We start from the raw sequence: 14,607 nt of genomic DNA, 5'->3' as shown, positions 1-14,607 counted from the left end.
ATCCACCTTATCAATTCAATATCACCATCACCAAGAGTGGCTCGCGAGCACCACGACTGTCCAAGCTAGCTCAGTCTTGAAGGACATAGCTGCTAGAGTGGGCCTGCTACAGGTGATGGGGGAACCAACAAGAGGGAAAATCCTACAGGACTTTATGCTCACCAATCTACCTGTCGCAGAAGCATCTGTCCATGACAGTATTACTAGGAGTGACAACTGCACAGTCCTTTGAGAGACGATCTCCCGCCTTCATACTGAGGATACCTTCCATCATGTTGTGGCACTACCACTATGCTAAATGGAATAGATTCAGAACAGATCTAGCAGCTCAAAACTAGACATCTGTGAGGCATTATGGGTCATCATCGGCAGCAGAATTGTATTCAACCATAATCTGTAACTTCATAGCCTGGCATATCTCTCATTCAGGCGAGGGGAGCAACCCTGGCTCAATGAGGAGTGTTAGGAGGGCATGCTAGGAGCAGCACCAGACACACATAAAAATGAGGTGCCAACCTGGTGAAGCTACAACACAGGACTACATGCATGCTAAACAGCGGAAGCAGCATGCGATAGACAGAGCTAAGTGATCCCACAAACAACGGATCAGATCAAAGCTCTGCAGTCCTGCCGCATCCAGTTGTGAATAGTAGAGGACAATTAAACAACTAACCACAGGAGTAGGCTTCACAAACATCTCCATCCTCAATGATCAAGGGGCCCAGCACGTCAGTGCAAAAGACAGGGCTGAAGCATTTGCAACCATCTTCAGCCAGAGGTACCGAGTGGATAATCCATCTCAGTCTCCTCCTGAGGTTCCCAACATCTCAAATGCCAGTCTTCAGCCAATTTGATTCACTCTAGGTAATATCAAGAAACAGATGAAGGCACTGGATACTACAAAGACTATGGGCCCTGACAACATCCTGGCTGTAGTCCTGAAGAATTGTGCTCCAGAACTAGCGGCACCCCTAACCAAGCTGTTTCAGTACAGCTACAACACTGGCACTTACCTGACAATGTGGAAAATTGCCCAGGTGTGTCAAGTCCACAAAAAGCAGGACAAATCCAACCTGGCCAACTACTGCCCCATCAGTCCACTTTCAATCATCAGCAAAGTGATAGAAGGTATCATCGACAGTGCTATCAAGTGGCACTTCCACAACAATAACCTGCTCAGCAATGCTCAGTTTGGGTTCCAGCAGGGCTACTCAGCTCCAACCCTCATTACAACATTAGTCCAAACATGGACAAAAGAACTGAATTCAAGAGGGGAGGTGAGAGTGACTGCCCTTGACATCAAGGCAGCATTTACTGAGTATGGCATCAAGGAGCCTGAGCAAAATTGAAATCAATGGAATCAGTGGGAGAACTGTCCGTTAGTCGGAGTCATACCTAGCACGAAGGAATATGGTTGTGGTTGTTGGAGGCCAATCATCCCAGGCTCAGGACATCACTGCAGGAGTTCCTCAGGGCAGTATTCTAGGCCCAACCATCTTCAGCTGCTTCATCAATGACCTTCTCTCCATCATAATGTCAGAAGTGTGGAAACTCGCTGATAATTGCAGTGTTCTGTACAATTCACGACTCCTCAAATACTGAAGCAGTCAAGCAGTCCGTGTCCACGTGCAGCAAGACCTGGACAACATTTAGGCTTGGGCTTATTAGTAACAAGTAACATTCGCACCACACAAGTGCCAGGCAATGATCATGTCCAACAAGAGAGAATCTAACCATCTCCCCTTGACATTCAATGGCATTACCATCGCTGAATATCCCACCATCAACATCCTGGGGGTTACCATTGACCAGAAACTTAAATGGACCAGCCATATAAATACAGTGGCTACAAGAGCAGGTCAGAGACTGGGAATTCTACAGTGAATAACTCACGTCCTGAGTCCCCAAAACCTGTCCACAACGCAAAAGTCAGGAATTTGAAGGAATACTCTCCACTTGCCTCGATGAGTACAACTCCAACAACAGTTAAGAAGCTCGACACTGTTCATGAAAAAGTAGTCTGCTTGATCGGCATCCCATGCATCACCTTAAACATTCACTCCCTCCACCACGAGCGCACAGTGGCAGCAGTGTATACCATCTACAGGATGCAATACAGCAACTCGCCAATGCTCCTTAGACAGGACCTTCCAAACCCAGGACATCCACCACCTGGAAGGATAAGAGCAACAGATACGTGGGAACACCACCACATGCAAGTTCCCCTCCAAGCCACACACCATCCTGACTTGGAAGTATATCCCCGTTCCTTCACTGTCACTGGGTCAAAATCCTGGAACTCCCTTCTTAACAGCACTGTGGGTGTACCTACACCAGATGGACTGGAACATTTCACGAAGGCGGCTCAGCACCACCTTCTCAAAAGCAATTACAGATGAGAAAAAAATGCTGCCCTTGCCAGCGATGCTCACTCCCATGAAAGAATAAAAAACATCTTGGACAGTTCTATCAAATCACCCCTTCACCTTCTAAATTCCAAGGAATACAACTTTAATTTGTGCAATGTAATGGTGGTTAGACATATTATACTCCACTGTAGTTGTCCACTGTATTGAACACAAGTGATAATCTCAGCATAACATGCATTTTCCTCCTCTGTAAATTGATTTCTGTTCAAAGGGCTGAGGGGGCAAGAGTAAAACCTAATTGAACAAGAGAACCACAAATTCTTCCTTTTTTGTGAGTGAAAGCTAATGACGGGAACATAAGAAATAGGAGGAGTAAGCCATTTGTCCCTTCAAGCCTGCTCCACTATTCAGTAAGATCATGGCTGATCTCTTAGCTCAACCCCAACTTCCTGCACTATCGCCATCTCCCTTGATTCCCTTAGTATTCAAAAATCTAGCCACCTCTGTCTTGAAAATATTCAATGACCGAACATCCACAGCTCCCTGGGGTAGAGAATTCCAAAGCTTCACAACCCTTTGGATGAAGAAATTTCTTATCGAGTCCTAAAGGGCTGGACTCTTATTCTCGACTGTGACCCTTAGTCCTCGAAAACAATGTTAAAGAAATAAAATAAACATGGTTGCTCCCCAAGAGAAACACACGGTCTTGCTCCAACTACAAGCGCCTACTTTAATCATTCTGAACAGCAAACAACTGGAGATGAGTTTACCCATGCCTCAGATGTAGGTTATGATTTGTTGCCAATACTTGAAGGTGAGATCAAACGCTGCTGAACAAAGTCTGATTTTAATTAAGTGAGATTCATCATGTGAGTTGCAGCATCAGGGAAGCATGAGGCTCACAGAGCTGAATTGTATTAATGGTGATGGCCAAAGGGGCTTCTAGAATCACCCACATGGAAAACTTAACAAGTAATTTCAATTGAAATAATTAAACTGTAATGGAGAAGATATAAAATAATGGATACTGTGTGGGGGGAGTTACAAGGTTGTAATTCAATCAAGGGATTCTGGTGAGGTCTTTGCTCTCACAGTTTATGAATGGCAGCTGAACCTTGACACCGAAATTAAAGCCATTAACTCCTTCCCTGACATATTATTTCATGTAAGATTTTTGAATTGAAAAATTCAAATCAGCAATAGATGCAGTTGTGACTGCATTGCCATATTGATAGAAATGGACAGTGAGCTGTGGTGCCACATTGAGTTTTGAATTATTGCATTTACAAAGTGCAATAGTGGAATAAGAATGAGATGATTCACGGCAGCTTCTTTTTCCAGGGTCTCACTGAAGTTAATTTAGATTATATTGGCATTTTTGAGGGTTTCCATCTTATAGCATTAGCTGAAGCTGAAGTTTAATTCTGAAACCAAACCCAATCCCTGCTTTTAAAGATTAAACCTTGCTTGTCGCAATAATTCAGAAAAATGGACAGAAATCGCTTCTCAATACAGAATGCTGTGCAGCTCACAGAAAATATTACATGTTCTCTGGAAGTGCAAGCTGATCCACTCCCACCTGAGTAAATTAAATGTTAACTATTCCAACAGTAGTAGCCATGCAGGGTTCCAATTAATTCATCAGGTAAGAGTTAACAAGCTGCGTTTCTGCCAGTTTACTGTGAGATTTAACTTATTTTCAAAACAATGCTTTTATTATATTCCCTAAGCAATGGCATCATGATCTAATTCTCCAAAGGAAAAAGAAAATCCTCAAGCAAGCTGAACTGAATTAGTACGACACTGAATCATGATACTGGGAGTCTTGGCCTGCTTTGAGGATGTGTAACATGGTGCTTGTGCTGAGAATGTACATCGTGATTATGGGCCGTACTTTGAGAATGCCACTGACATCGATTCAAAAAATAATTAAATATTTGGTCTGGACTCCAGATGTGTGAAGGACTGGGATCCATGATACTTGTTTATATTTTAGTTACAAAATTTGGACTTTGCTGTGTGTTAACACGAGTTCTTATAATCTTCAATAAGCAAATTTGGAGCGGAAACTATGTGAGCCCAATGTTCTGACTGGAACCACTCCCAAATGACCTTCCACTGCTCCTTTCATAGCACAAATACCAGGCCTTTGGCATTCCTAGTCTCGGAATAAACTGGAGTAAACCTTCCATATGCTCATGCACTATATCTGAAACTGTTGTGTTGGAAAGCAATGCTTGTAGGGCTGTGGGTAATGTAAAACAATTCTATTCATAAATATACAGACGGAAAGGTCCTCTTAAGAATTGGCTTGATTATCCACAGCTAATCTTAAAAAAATCAACACATGAACCACATCCGTGCATCAGGAATTTAACGTCACAGAGAGAAATGGAGTATAATTCTAAAACATTTCAAACTTGACTTTAAGCAGAACTTGCTTGTAGAATTGTTTTCCTCAGCTATATGATTATTCATCATCATTAATCATAATACTGTCACATATAATCATGGTCAGTTAACTAGGGCCAACGAACTGACAGCCAAAAGCCTTCAGTTAACCCTGATAAGTGACTGCTCCATGCTTAATTTTTCAACTGGCATTAGGTAACATTCCAAATTAGATTGTGTAGGAGTTGACTGATGCTGTGCATAAGGACTGCAACAATTACTAAAAGGAAGAGAGAGCCTACAACAGGATTGTTTGTCAAAGAAGTCAAACTTAGACATAGACTTGGCTGTATCTTGAGCAGGGAAGGCATGGAAGGTTACAGGTCAGAGGTAAGATAGATGCTTTGTTTCTCAGGGAGGATGTAAAGTCACAAAGGATCAACAGGCCATGGATAAATTATGACATATACAATTATCTAGTCAGGCAAAGCATCACTGGCTACAACCTGGAATAATGTAAGGGCCTCATAGTCAGGGAAAATGGGAAATGGGATAAGTGGATAGGAATAAGCAACAGAAAGGGTTCTTTTTTAACAGGAAGACCAGCTTGAATTAAATTTGAGATGGGCGAGTTTCTGAACACTAGGAGCATATTGGAATACAGATTCTTATCAGGTTGAGATGGATGAGTTGCAAGTCTAGAGTGGAAAGGATTTACGGTGAGATGGATAGTTACTGGATGAGAGTGAGATGGATGAAGGGGTACAGACTTTGATCTGAGGTGAGACAGATGTGAGAGGGAAGACCACCAAGGGGTGAGATTGTGTTAGAAAAAGATGCAATGGTACAAACCTGGAGATTAGACTGAATAGTCTGAATGGCTTTCTGCATTCTGAGATTTCCGATGTCTTTTGCATTATATTGATTTTCATGCAGCACCTGCAAATTATTATGATTAGACTGAAAACAGGAAATGAAAATTACTTGCAATTTTGCTGCAAAAGATTGAGCTGCGTTTAACAACAGACTTATATTGAAGGAATAATATCAATTCAGTCATGGTCTACTCAGAAAATGTGATGCATGTTCTTTCAAATGGAGCCTTTGATCGAAAGATATTCTAAGTAGGATCATTGCAACGGTTGCCCAGAACTACAAATGGATGTTAATTGACAGGAGGTAAACATACAAGAAAGAAAGAAAGGACTTGCATCTATATAGCGCTTTTCACAACCTCAGGATGTCCCAAAGCATTTTACCGCCAATGAAGTAGTTTAGAAGTGTAGTCACTGTTGTAATGAGGAAACATGGCAGCTAATTGGCATGTAGCTAGCTCCCATAAACATCAATGCAATAATGGCCACATAATCTGTTTTTATAATGCTGATTGAAGGATAAATATTAGGCAGGACACCAGGGATAACGCCTCTCCTCTTCTTCGAAATGGGATCTTTTATGACCAGCTGAGAGGATAGATGGAGATGGTTGTAACATCACATTAGAAAGGCAGCACCACCAACAGTGCAGCACTCCCTCAGCACTGCACTGGACTGTCAACCTATATTTTGTGCTCAAATCTCTGGAGTGGGATTTAAACACACAATCTTCAGACTCTGAGGTGAAAGTGCTACTCACTGAGCAACAGCTGACACCGCAAATAATGTTAATAGAAATATTGACCCAAGATCATAAAGATATGTTTAGAGAAAAAATGTAATTATGCTTCTAAAAATTATATAGCAGAATTCTTTCGCTATTTTGCTCATTTTACACACACAGAGTGGGCACACTAGGGTGTTACACGTCGAGGGGGAATTCTAGAGCATGTCTACTCCTCATCATTGTGTCAGTGCAAGTGTTCTGTTTAGACACCAATCATGAGCTGTCATTTTCCTTCCCCTCAACCTCTGCTAAGTATTTTCAAAAATATGTTATGGTGCAGAGGATTTGCTCCCAGAGGATGTCTTTAACTTATGTCTCCCCAGCAGCATGTCTCTTAACATGTCAAAATTAAGCATACTCAGTGCAAAAATTGTCTGGTTTATTTATATTTGAGATATGAAAAGAAAAACACAACCACATTCAAGTGGTCATTACAGTGATGTTGGAGGGGTTTTTTTGTTCATTGCAAAATGGGATCCAGATAATCGCTGAGGTGGACTTGTATTGTTGTGTGAGTCTTCCATGAAACTCCAAATACTTAAGTTCCTTCTCCCGTCTTTATGGCTTTCTGCCTCTTTGGGCAGATCTTTAACTGTCAAAGGGGGGGCAGGTTTGGATGTGGGCAGGGAGTTAAATCCCTGAAAAGTGCTGTCGGGTCAGGAACCCAAGATGTTCCCGCTCATTTCTGGGTTTAACAAGGGCGCATTCAGAGGCCAGCAGGAAACCCATTTGGAGTTGTCAGGTAATGAATTAAAATATTTAACTCGGCAATTAATTGAGGATTTAAACCTGAATTCTGTCTTTAACAGCCAGAGCACAGGTTTCCCAAGCTGTGTGGGTCTCACCAGGGACCGCAAGGTGAGCTCACAGGCTGGGAGTGAAACTGTCTTTGAAACTGACAGCTTGGAAATCCTTCGAAGAGTAAAACTGAATAACTGCAGCCCTGCATATGGGAAAGGCCACTGCTCACAGGTCTTCATCTGAGTGCCTGATTTTACTGCTTTAAAGGTGATGTCCATCTAATTGGAAGTCAGTTCACTTCTTGGACTTTACTCACCTCGATCTGAACTTCCCTGCTGTCAACCGTCACTGCAGCATGGAAGTAGCTTATGCAGCTCTACCTTGGACTTCTGATGAAGAATGGGAGGAGCAGCAACACCAACCGACCCAGGAGCAGCAGAAGCAACTCCAGCTGCAGCACCAGCTGCCTTCTCCTCAGCCACATGCCACTTCACAGGACACAGAGGACAGAGATGCACTCGAAGGAGGCAAGAACCCCAACACTGGGTTTACAGGCAGAGGATCAGCTCTTTCGACATCTCTGAGCAGCTGTGCCTCATGAGGCTTAGAGTTTCATGGCATATTGTTACTGACATATGCAGCCTCCTGGAGCAAGACATCTTTCCCAGTAGACCAGGAGGGCACACATTGCTAGTAGCCATCCAGCTGGCTTTCACTGGAGAGCCAGTCCCCATTCTCTGCCTCTCCCTGGAGTTGTGCACTTTTCTCCTGCTAGGACAGAAAGCAGAGATGTATGATTGTAAGAAATGGTTGTGTAGAGAAGAGGGAATGATACTAATTGTGGAGAATGACTATGAGGCACAGGTGTGAGATTCCAATAAAATGAGGGTGAGTGTCAGTGCTGCCTGTTCAGATAGGGGTGTGAGGAGGTGCCCGGAGAGAGAGGAATGAGTGGAGCTGTAAGGTGTGTTGTTCTGAGGAGTGCTGTGGAGGAAAATGCTGGGGAAGCCAGAGTGTGGGGTTGGCATCTGAAAGTGGCATGCCACTCACCTTTCCGGCCCTCACAAGGTCCTTAATCCTCTTGGTGCATTGTATCCAGGTCCAAGGGACCACAGTCCTGCTGCTCACTCCCTCAGCCACATCCGTCCATGCTTGCTTGGTTTGAGAGGCTGGCCTCTTCCTCCCATCCTCGGGAAACATACATCACTTCAGTCCGTCAGATCCTGCAGCAGGAGCTCCAACTAAGAATGAGAGACCCCAGAGGGGGTGTTGTGGCGGCGAGGTGGGGGGGGGGGGTGTTGTGGGGGAGGTAGTTGCAGAGGTTCAAACTTCCCAGCTCTCCTATCCATTCCTGATCATTGCTGAAGCCTCAGGAAGCACTGTACAGTTCAGATACTGTGACCCCTACAGGGATGCCTTTAACTAGAAATCTTTCCTTTGACAGATGCCCTCTGTGATTAGTTGGGAAACCCAGAAGCAGGTGGCCTGTGAGCGAGTCTATTTCAATAAAACTCCGGCCTTTGTTCTTATTCGATGAGGCCTTCCAAACTGGTGAAGGTGTTTGAGACAAAACCATGGTAAATTTTTTTGCTGACATAAATCTCAAAGATTTATGTCCCATTCACATGCACCCTTCTCCTAAGAAACAATATATTGCCATTCCCAAGAAGGTGGGCTGAATTTTATGGGTCCCCTAAGGACGGGAACAGAGGCTGGGGGCCATAAAATTGCATCAGAAGGCGAGAGGACGGAGCGCCCATCACCTTACTGAAGCCTTCCAATTTAGTCTGGGAAGGGAATGGCCAAGGACAGCCTTACCCACCCCCACCCAGGCCAATTGAGGCCCTTAAGTGGCCAATTAATGGCCACTTAAGGACCTCTTTCCACCTCCACCTCAATTTGAATGAAGGCGGAGGGGACCTCTGCTGTCGGAGAACTGCCAGGTAAAACCTGGCAGCTTCCGAGTGGGGTCAGGTGGGTATCTCCTCTGGGGACACTCTGGGGCCACCAGAGGGCCCCCCCCCACAACCCGGCGGCGATTGCCCTCCTACCTCTAGGAAGACCCCTGCCCCCACTCTCACCAACCCCACTCCCCACCCCATTTACCTGCCCCAGGGCCTCCTGCAGTACCAGCAGTGACCACTGCTCCCACTAGTGCTGCCTGAACTGCAAAGCTGCCAGCTTTTCGATTGGCCAGCAGCTCTGGAGGCGGGATCTCGTCCCTTAAAGGGATGGCATCCCCGATGGCAGTCAGTTAATTGCCTGCCTGCTATGGAATAGCAACAGGACTCCGACGGAGGGCCAATGTCTGGTCTCCCCACACCTTCTGGCCCACCACCGGTACCCCCTTCCCCAGAACAACATTCAGCCCGATCAGTTCAGTCCTAATAGTTTCAAAAACAGGGGAAAAAATAGAGAAGTTCAAAATGTTCACCCTCCATTCAGTCGTGTCTGGATTGTGTGCCTCGATTAGCCAACTGCTTCAAGGATCTCTATTTTCACGCAAAAGTCAGGAGATGCCTTTCACTTTGACTGATGCAGCCTCACATATGTGGTGCATTTTGGGGTGATCTCAGGTGTTTGAATTTCCATCGATTTCTAGAAGCTTTGACCCTAACTCAGCTGCTCCTGGCATCCAGTAACCAATTTCCATTGCCCCAGAGGCAGCTCAGATTGGCCTAACAGCCACTTCTAAAAATCAACGGTGATTCAAACATCCAGCACAGTGCTGAAATTGTCCAATAAAGCACCTCCTTTGGCGAGGCGAGTCTGCATTGGTAGTTCTCTCTGCTCAAATCCTAATCATTTGCCATGTTAACGTGCAGGGTTTCACAGGTGGATGAGGCACCTGCCTATAGCAGATGGCAGCTTCATAAATTTATGCAAATCGGCGTCCTATATGTCAATAGAGCACTAATGAAACTTTAACTAAAGGGGCCTGGGCAGGAAATAATCTCATCATTTTATTTAAACAATTACAATATTTAAAGTAGCTTTTTGGCAACACAACAACAACTTGCATTTATATGATGCCTTAAACATAGGAAAATGTCCCAAGGCTCTTCACTCCAGTATTATCAAATAAAATTGGGCACCAAGTCACATAAGGTGACATTAGAACTGTCAAAAGCATGGTCAAAGAGGTAGGTTTTAAGGAAAGTCTTAATGAGGGAGAGAGAGATAGAGAGGCAGAGGTTTAAGGAAGGAATTCCAGAGCTTACAGCTCAGGCAGTTGAAGGCATGGCCGCCAATGGTGGAGAAATTAAAATCCAGGAAATGTGCGAGTTGCCAGAATTGCAGGAGGGCAGATATCTCTGATTGTCAGGCTGGAGGAGCTTATAGAGGTAGGGAGGGGAAAGGCCACGGTGGGGATTGAAAACAAAGATGAGAATTTTAAAAAGGGGATGTAGACAGACATTGTTCAGATGAATTTTTTTTATTACTCTTGCCTAGTTGTAAATAATAAACTCTGTCCTGCAACCAACTCTGGGACTTAAAGTCATCATCTAGATCCAAATTGCTTCCAGACTAAAATAATGGGTAGTTGTTCTGAAAGGAGATTGTATTGTGCAGTAAATGATTATAAGCTTAGGAAACCAGAAGGTTAACTTAAAGTAGCAGAAGGCCACCAGCACACTGAATACCGAATTAAATGGAAAAGTCCACTAACCAACATAATGAATGCAGACTAGGCTCAGAGGGTTGCCACGCAGTACAGCGAATATGGACATGCCTGGAACAGACTGCTCTTTAATATAACGACTGTGAGTTCAATTGCAACAGGATACCACTTGGAGCGATAAATAGGGATGCAGTTAGATGACTGTGCCTGAAATTGAGTTTGAAAATTACTGAGGAGAAGAATATGGTTCCCAAGAAAGAGCACCGTGAAAGCCTTGACTGAATTGCCAGCAAAAAGTAGCAAGAAACAAAGAAAGTCGAGGAAGTAGAGCTAATTTATCTACATCTGCAAAGTGATGAACCAGGTTCACCCAACACTGGCATCTTCTCTGAGGCCTTGGTCATTATGAATTCCTTTGTGAACAATACTTTCAAGCGCATCGGAGGTGAGGCTGCCCACCTGGCTCATTTTTAAAATTCATTCATTCATGGGATGTGAACGGCCCGCTGGCAAGGCCAGAATTTATTGCCCAACTCTAATTGCCTTTGAGAAGGTGGTGCCTTCTTGAACCGCTGCAGTGCATGTGGTTTAGGTACAACCACAGTCCTGTTAGGGTACTCTCAGTGAGGTTACAACAAGTGCCTCATAATCGGTTCCCAGGAGATCCAGACTGCCATGCACCTGCTGCTGTCCAGGGTTCTGGCTAAACACACCCTGTCAGAAGGGACAAAGGCAGTGACAAAGTGCACCAGCTCCAAGTAACACTCCACAATATACTGAAAAACATCCAATATAAAGAACGTTAATTACACTGCTAGGCAGAACACAAAATGAGAAGAGGTTATTCAATTCCATTTCTTCCACAGAATAAGTGAAAACTGTGATGAAGATGGGGAGGACATATCCTTGGTGTCCCAGATATTCACCAGTCCATGGGAGAAAAATAAGCATTCTGATCGACAGTCTTGTGTTAACTTTATTCATTTGATACCTACTCTAGTTTGTTTTTCTTAAAATAAATTTTTGGCTTCTAACTATAAACTTTTTTATAAAATTGACCCATTTATCCAGTTAATTGCTTCTCATTGCACAATATTCTTCTACCAGAATGAGGACTCAGCTGGAATAGACTGTCATCTATCACAGTCAATGCAGATTTGGCAAGCCTGTACTATTCTATTGCCTTACACAGAGAATGTAGACTTGACTGGAATAAACTACCACCTAGTGCTAAATACATACTTACTTGCAATGAACAGCACTTGGTGGGGTAAGGGTCAAAGTCCCAAGGCTTTTTGCAGCAGCATAATCACACAGAATTTTACACTGAGCCAAAGAAGGAGATATTAGAATGGGTGATTAAAAGAGATAGGTTTTAAGGACCATCTCAAAAGAGGTGGAAAGGTTCAGAGAGGGGCTTTCAGAGTTTAGGGCCCAGATGGCTGAAGGCGCAGCCATCATTAATGGGGAGAAGGGAGTAAGAGGTCAGAACTGGAGGAGCACAGAGAGAGTTATAGGGCTGCAGGAGATTACAGAGGTTGGGAGTGGCAAGGCAGTGTAGTGGTTTGAACAAGGGATGATAACTTTAAAAGCGGCATTCATGGATCAGGAGCCAATGTAGGTCAGCAAACACAGGAATTTTGGGTGAGTGAGTGGGCAGCAAAGTTTTAGATGAATTATAGAGGATAGAGGATGATAGGCCAACCAAGACAGCATTGGAACTGTCGAGTCTGGAGCTCATATAAACATGGATAAGGGTTTCAGTAAAAGATAAGCTAAGGCAGCAGTGGAGCTGGACAATGTTACAGAGGTCAAAGTAGGTAGTTTTTGCGGTGGAGATGATAGCGGGTCAGAAGCTCAGTTCAGGGTCAAATAGGATGCTGAAATTGAAAACAATGTGGTTCAACCTCAGATAATGGTCAAGGAGTGTGATGGAATTAATGATGAGGGTTAGGGTTTGTGGCTTAAAACAATGGGCCCAAATTTACTGCCAAAATAATAGTGAATCTAATGGCGCTCACTATTATTTATGTGAAAATGGTACAGCAACTTTAAGCCAGGAGCATAATGCATATTTAAATGCTGGTATCCAAATGTTGCTGTCTGAGTGGTACTGCTCTGCCGAGTATTTGCATGGTAGATACTAACTAAAATTGCTCAGAAGGTTAAGTCTCGTCATTTCAACTGTAAGTACCCTTTTAACAATGTAATCAGTGTTAATTACTGCTAATCAACCTCTCTGGCCCTGAAAATGAATTATTACAAGTGTGGAGTCTCATTCCATCAGGTATGAATTGTCGTTGGATATTTTAAAATTTTTTAAAATTATTTGTATTTTTTTAAAACTTTTTTCTTTCTCTTTCTTCTCTCCCTCTTAATCCAATCTTTTTTTCCCTCTCTTTATTTCTCTTTCTGTACCTGATTTACCATTGCATTCACCCACTCTAATTTACACTTCCTTCTCAGTCCTTACACTGTTTATTTCACAATCCTTCAATCTGATTGGTTAAAGAGATGCACATTTGCAGGACCCAGATGCCAGGTTTCACTCACTACAAGTTTTCAGCTCACACTTTCAGCAACCTTTTTTTGATTAGAGATACAGCACTGAAACAGGCCCTTCGGCCCACCGAGTCTGTGCCGAACATCAACCACCCATTTATACTAATCCTACACTAATCCCATATTCCTACCAAACATCCCCACCTGTCCCTATATTTCCCTACCACCTACCTATACTAGTGACAATTTATAATGGCCAATTTACCTATCAGCCTGCAAGTCTTTTGGCTTGTGGGAGGAAACTCGGAGCACCCGGAGAAAACCCACGCAGACACAGGGAGAACTTGCAAACTCCACACAGGCAGTACCCGGAATCGAACCCGGGTCCCTGGAGCTGTGAGGCTGCAGTGCTAACCACTGCGCCACTGTGCCGCCCTGCCACACCTGTCATGTCAAAAAATGTAAAAGCCTAAAAATGCAAACATGACATTAACAAATGGCAGATGTTGTCAGGTGCCCCACTGAATGCCCTTGGTCTTCCCAATGATTGATTGGAGGAAATTGAGGGTCATCCAGGACTGGATATCAGACATGCAGTCTGAGGCAATGAAGGATTGAGAGAGATGATGGTGAGGTAGACCTGAGCGTCATCAGCATATAGTACATTTATAGGATGACGTCACCAAGGGGCTGCATGTAGATAATAAATAGAAGGGGACCAAGGATAAATACTCCAGGGACTCCAAAGGTTATGGTGCAGGAGCAGGAAGAGACACCATTGCAGGAGATTCTTTGGAAACAGCTAGATAGGTAAAAGTGGAATTAGGTTGTAGGGGCGGCACAGTGGCGCAGTGGTTAGCACCGCAGCCTCACAGCTCCAGTGACCCGGGTTCAATTCTGGGTACTGCCTGTGTGGAGTTTGCAAGTTCTCCCTGTGTCTGCGTGGGTTTCCTCCGGGTGCTCCGGTTTCCTCCCACAGCCAAAAGACTTGCAGGTTGATAGGTAAATTGGCCATTATGAATTGCCCCTAGTATAGGTAGGTGGTAGGGGAATATAGGGACAGGTGAGGATGTGGTAGGAATATGGGATGAGTGTAGGATTAGTATAAATGGGTGGTTAATGGTCGGCACAGACTCGGTGGGCTGAAGGGCCTGTTTCAGTGCTGTATTTCTAAATCAAGAAGGGTTTTACAGGGGACAAGAGCATCAAAGGTAATGATGAAGGAATAATTGAGCAGGTCAATAGCTGAAGAATGGAAGGTCAAATGCTACACAATTGGGAGTTGGAAAGTGTTATTGGAAGTGTCTTGGGAAAAGGTTT

The 14,607-nt window shown here is 44.0% G+C and overlaps 1 pseudogene; it reads left to right on the top strand.

The window, feature by feature from the left end:
- Positions 1-10,211: 10,211 nt before the first annotated feature.
- LOC137378315 (histone H2B 1.2-like) lies at positions 10,212-11,547 on the top strand (annotated as a pseudogene).
- The last annotated feature ends 3,060 nt before the right edge of the window (positions 11,548-14,607 follow it).

The sequence above is a fragment of the Heterodontus francisci genome, chromosome 16 (assembly GCF_036365525.1).
Source record: "Heterodontus francisci isolate sHetFra1 chromosome 16, sHetFra1.hap1, whole genome shotgun sequence".
In the NCBI taxonomy this organism is placed as follows: domain Eukaryota; kingdom Metazoa; phylum Chordata; class Chondrichthyes; order Heterodontiformes; family Heterodontidae; genus Heterodontus; species Heterodontus francisci.
This window is presented reverse-complemented; position numbering and strand designations above follow the sequence as displayed.